The 6,000-nt window shown below is 48.2% G+C and overlaps 1 long non-coding RNA gene across 1 annotated transcript in view; it reads left to right on the forward strand.

Moving 5' to 3' along the window:
- Nucleotides 1-5,559, forward strand: part of LOC144771521 (uncharacterized) — a 133,191-nt gene extending 127,632 nt beyond the window's left edge. Inside the window, exon 3 of the long non-coding RNA XR_013599323.1 lies at nucleotides 5,490-5,559. This is a non-coding gene — a long non-coding RNA (uncharacterized LOC144771521). The remainder of the gene's footprint in view (nucleotides 1-5,489) is intronic.
- Nucleotides 5,560-6,000: the final 441 nt, after the last annotated feature.

The raw sequence follows: 6,000 nt of genomic DNA on the forward strand, positions 1-6,000 counted from the left end.
ACACGGTCATTCACATAGAGCCACCCACACACACACAGAGCTACCCACACAGAACCACCTACACACACACAGAGCCACGCTCACACAGACAGAGCCACCCACACATAGAGCCACCTACAAAAAAAGCTACCCACACAGAGCCATACAGAGAGAGCCACATACACACAGACAGAGCCACACACACATAGACAGAGCCACACAGACAGAGCCCCACACACAGACACACAGAGCTCCACACACAGACACACAGAGCCCCACACACAGACACACAGAGCCCCCCCCCACACACACAGAGCCCCACACACACACACACACACAGAGCCCAACACACACACAGAGCCAAACAGACACACACACAGAGCCCAACACACACACACAGAGCCCAACACACACACACACACAGAGACATCCCTCAGTCCAGGTCAGCCACACACCCATCTTGCCCAGTAACGCCCCAGGGAACAGACGCAAGAAAAAACAAGCAGCTCCCCCAAAAATAAAAGTTTTACAAAAACTAAGAAAAAACAAAATTCAACAAAGGCAAAAGGCAACTAGCCAGTGCCGGACCTACTAGTTTTTCCAATGCCTGCTATAGAGTGATACAAGTCTAAGAGTAGCTTTATCCGGACTTGTACAACTGCCTTGGTCTCCGAACACCAATCAACCGCCACACTGATGGCAATTTGTAACAGGCCTCTTGTTAAAACTGGGCCCCACAGTTCCACATTACTCAAGAAGAGGTCCGGTGGGATCCCATCCGGGCCGGGGCGCCTTATTTCGCGTCAGGCCCTTGATGCCCACCCACAATCTCCTCTAGTGTAAATTCTATCGCCTCTAACCCCCCCCCACATTCGCCTCATGGTCCTCAATCTCAGATGTCCCCTATTATATAATCCTCTAAAGTGTTCCACCCACTGTTCAGGGAGCACATTAGACGCTATCTGTGGGCTATTTCTATCTTGAAAGCAAGGACTGTTAACTATCGTCCAAAAAGTGGAAAGATCTCTCCTTTCTGCCACTCCTCTAAGGTCTTCCCACGTTTAGGTTTGAAGCGCTTTCTTCCGGCGCCTTACTGCCTGTTTATATGTTAATCTGCAGTGCATAACCCTTTGATTGTCTCTTGGCTTATGTTTGAGAGCAGCTCTTAGATTATTTTGCGCTAGGGAACACCCTCTATCAAACCATTTGGGCTCGGTCTTTTTCTTACCCCGCCCCTTCGTGTGCATTAGGCTATCTACTATCCTCCATATCTCTGCAAATGCCTCGACGAGCGGGGGCCCATTAACCTCTAAGTTTAAACACACCTCTAGGTGTGGTCTCCCCCCTTCCAAAAGTAATTTATAAAAACTCTCTCCATTAAGTTTGGACCATTTTAGGCGCCAACCTTGGTCCGTAACCCTCTCCCTAATACCTTCTGCCCCCCTCCTTGTTACCTTACTAACACTTGACACTGCCACCGTCACTGTTAGTGGGTTGTGGTCATTGAAACCGCTGCAATCAATGGTAAAACCCAAAATTCGCTGTTTTAACAGGTGGGATACAAGTATAAAATCAATATATGAACTAAGTCCTCTTCCTTTAAAAGTAGGGTTAAGCTGCTTATTAGGTTTGATGGGTAACAGATCCATTGAGTGTTCCAAACTACAATTTTTCATCACCCTACTTAGTTCCCTTCCTTCCACCGTGTGATCACAGTGGGCTCCCTCTTCTACATTACAGGATGTCCAATCTTTCGTGAACGGTATAGATTTCGGACACAAATGACAATTAAAGTCCCCTGCTATTAAAATCAATGGGGCCATAACACCCTGATCCCACTCTCTGTGACCCTAGTCTTTCCTCCAGCTATCCAACTCTATATCCTCCGGCATTACAGAAATTGACTAGGGTTAAGTTAAGGTCCTTACTTTTGAGCTGTACAGCTATCATACAGTCCGATTTCCAATTTAAATCCTTCCAGACCCCATCCAAGCTCAAGTGAACCCATATTAGGAGACCACCCTTTGCTCTACCTGACGTGGATTTGCCCACTGGGACACCAAAGGATTTAAACCCAACCAAATTAAAGTTTGTCGGTTCCACTTCCCAGGTTTCCTGGACACAGATTATATTAAATCTGTTGATGTATTGTAACCACTCAGTGTTTTTGAATTTGGTTGATAGACCCGCCACGTTCCAGGACACTAATTCGAGGGTGCTCCAGTGACCCCTAGTGGGGGATCCAGTGGTAATAGTGGGCTCACTTGATGTTTGAGGATCTGTAAGTCTGGCTTGGTGTAAGTTACATGGTGCCAGATAGTTTGCTTTTAGATGTACTCCTTTTAGGGACTCCCCTGCTTGTGTTCTTAGCTGTGGCTCCCTTTCCTTACCTATCCCATTCTTGGGCAGTCAATCTACTTCACTGAGATGTCTACCCCAGCCCAATGGCGCATATTTATTAAACAGCGGGAGAGCATACCCTTCCCTCATTTGAACTGCCTGGCTCTCGTGGGGATATGTTCCCTGAGTATCATTACCCGGCTACTCGCCCCTCTCTCTGTGGGTCTTCCCCGTCCTCTGTTTGGCTGCACCGTCCATCCCTTATGGTCTTCCCAGTGCCCTCCAATGAGCCCATTATTTTCAGGCTTGTAGAAATAACTTAGATCTTGTGCCTGTATGTATTATCGCGTGCATATCTTGGGACCCTGGGTGACATGCTGTGCTACTTTGGCGTCTTTAAAATTCACAATACAATCCTGTGAAATATTTTTCTGCCTATTTCCCACCCAACTCACTCTCCTTGCGAAGAGAATCTTACAGTGGGCCTCTCTGGGTAAAGGTCTATTACAGTTTAACCAATGTATTGTTTCATTTTTCAGTTGGTCATACGATTCCTCTATTTCCACTTTTAGCTCAGGGACCCCCATCAGGACCGCGACATATGGTCCTGACGGAGGATGCAATTTCTTTACAATATTTCTTTCCGTCTCCTCGTTACCTGCAACCCCCTGTACTCTGTCGGAATCACTCGTTCCATCACCTTCCATTTCACCCCCTGATTTATCTCTCATCGGAAGTTGCACAGCAATATCTGTCCTTGGTATGGCGATAAGATTTGCGTCAGGTGCACCCTCCCTTTCACCCTCCCTTTCTATATTCTTCAAATGATTACCCCACTCTATCTTATTATCAATGCTGCCTAGGGTGCACATTATCACTCCCTCTGCCTTCCCAAGTCTCTGTTCAATTATTTTAAGTCTGTCCCCAAGGGGCTCCAGATGAGCTATTAAGAGGGCCTCCATCTTCCTCCAGAATGGTTCCTCAGTCTGCAATGGGCCCACTGCAAACGCTAGGTCAGCACTGTTTGGGTCAGTTCCCCCTTAATGGGCTCCTTGAGAAATATTGACAATGGAGGTATCGTCGATAACGATTTCCTTTTGAGTGCTTTGCGCACAGTTGTTAGCTTTCTTCCCTTTCTGTTGAATTCCAGCTCGGGCTGCTCCTCGTTTTCTTTTCACAGTTGCCCCCCTTAGCCGCTCAGCTAGTGAGCGGGGCTCCTTGAGGCTGTACCCCCCTGCTGCTATGTTAGTAAGTGAATTTGGCCCTGGGTCCTGCGCTGTTAAGGGAGCTGGGATGGCCTGTATACTTGTAATCTCTTCCTGCGGAACAATTGCCATATCAATCTGGGCTTGTCTGTCTGGCGTTCACGCACTCTGGATGGTCCCCAGAGATGATCTTTTTGAAAATACTGGGTCCATCGAGAGGCGGCGTTCCGTTAGTGCTATCTCGTGTGCCACAACTGAGGAAGCCCTTGTGATAAATTGGTCAAGGGTCCCTGCAACATAACCTGCTCCCGCTCCTTTCCTTCCTTTTCCATTGCGCAGTGACATATCGCCAAGTGTAGTTAGCAAGGCTACGAATTAGAAACTAACATATATGTTACCTTTTGCAATGTCCGTGGGCTTTGGGGGGGCCCAGCCTCTACCAGTCTCTAACGGGCTCAAACGGGCCTGCCCTTGGCCCGGGCTCTGCCCGGCGTGCGCCCGCGCGCGTTCCGCAAAGCGGGGGCCGCGCGCCGTTATATAGCGCTGTGGGCGGGACTACGATGGTGCCCAGGTGAGGGTAGTCGGGAGGCTTCTGGTCTCTTTGGTCCCCCAAGATTACTGACAGCGAAGGAAAACAAACACCTCCAAAGAACGGCTGCGAGCATCTGCTGCGAGCTGTAATATAGCACTGTGGGCGGGACTACGCTGGCGCCCAGGTGAGGGCAGTCGGGAGTCTCCTGGTCCTTGGTTGTCCGAGGTTACTGGCAGCGAAGGAAAACAAACACCTCCAAAGAACGGCTGCGAGTGGCTCCCACGAAGTGGGGGCCGCGAGACGTAATATAGCACTGTGGGCGGGACTACGCTGGTGCCCAGTTGAGGGTAGTCGGGAGTCTCCTGGTGCTTGGTCCCCCGAGGTTACTGGCAGCGAAGGAAAACAAACACCTCCAAAGAACGGCTGCGAGGTTCATTATATGAGTACACTTTAACGGAGCAGCAGCACCTTGTTATTTCCCACTGTTTCAGCTCGCCTCTTCTACCGTCGTCTGTCAGTCGGAAGGCTCCCGTTCCCACTCACTCAGGTGACAAGGAACATTCACACTCTTCAATGTCCATGAGGTAAAACACAGCATTTGTACAATATCACCACAGGTCCCCACAAGTCATAAACATCTGTGAGTACATTCAGCTGTCACTCCGGGGGGACACTTGCACCTCAGTAAATTTGGGAAATAAAACAAGCAAGGTGTGGCACAGCAGAATGTGTCATTGACTATGCACTGAATGTCACAGTTAGCATAATGCAAGAGAAGAGTGAACACACTTGAACTACATCATGCTCTGCAAGGGAGACACCACAATGTACATACCCGGCACTCACTCCAAACCACATTGCATGTCTGTCCCACCAATACACAATGCCTGTTGTGACACTCACACAACAGGTGCACAGTCAAAGGTAGTGCAGTCAGCACTCACCTGCTCCCCTTGTCTCCCATACAGCTTGCGGGCCTTCCTTGAATTGAGATAATTACCTTCCTCGTTGGATGAGCTTCTTACAGCTCTTGCGTGTGATGTGTAATTTCCCTTCATGACCCTCACTGATTCCCAGGGCTAACTACGGATTGTTGGCTTTGTGTGAGTAGCACTGCTACACATTCAATTTTCTGTAACTTTGAGCCTCATTCATACACTGTGACTTAGTTGATGACCGCATGGATCGAATTGCATTGAAGCAGCCTGGTGAGCGTTATACCCCCTTCATTTAGGTGACAAACTCTGCTACCTTTTATGTGTCCATGTTCAATCCTCAGATCTAGTATCATTTCCATTTCTGTGATCCCAAATAGGATACAGTGGCTGTGGTTAAACTTCACAGGTGTAACTGTTACAGTATAGGTCCTGAGGTATTTGGTGATTCAGTGACAAGAAGTGTTGAATCCTTATGCTTGTTTACCTTTGTTTCAGATCTCCCTCCCTGCTCTTCCCATCCTCCCCTTCCCTCGCCTGATCACCCTTTTGAGGCAGTCAATTATACTGGGAGATGGACCCCTTTCAGCATCGCACGACTCTGAGGATTAAAGGTACCGACAGTCCCTGGCAGTCTTGTGGAGATTGTTTCACCAGCATTACAGGTAACATCATTGCAGTGTTATTTTCTTCAGAGCAATGCCACTGGCCATGTACATTGGCTAAAGCAGCATGGCCTAAAAAAAAACTTGATCCATTTGTGTAGAAAATGTGTTCCCCACAGTACATTGTGCCTCATTACTGTCACCACAGATCTCATGCCAGTCTGCATGCGTCATCTATGGCATAATTTACAATGATTGTGCATATGTGGTTATTTGTGTACTGTGGCAACATGCATGCAGTTTATAATGGCTAATGGTCCATATTGTGCATGACATACATAGTTGTGTATGTATTGTGTTAGCTTGCTACCCACAATGGGCAGGCAACACCTGCTGACGCTGTG

This window comes from Lissotriton helveticus, chromosome 8 (genome assembly GCF_964261635.1).
Source record: "Lissotriton helveticus chromosome 8, aLisHel1.1, whole genome shotgun sequence".
In the NCBI taxonomy this organism is placed as follows: Eukaryota; Metazoa; Chordata; class Amphibia; order Caudata; family Salamandridae; genus Lissotriton; species Lissotriton helveticus.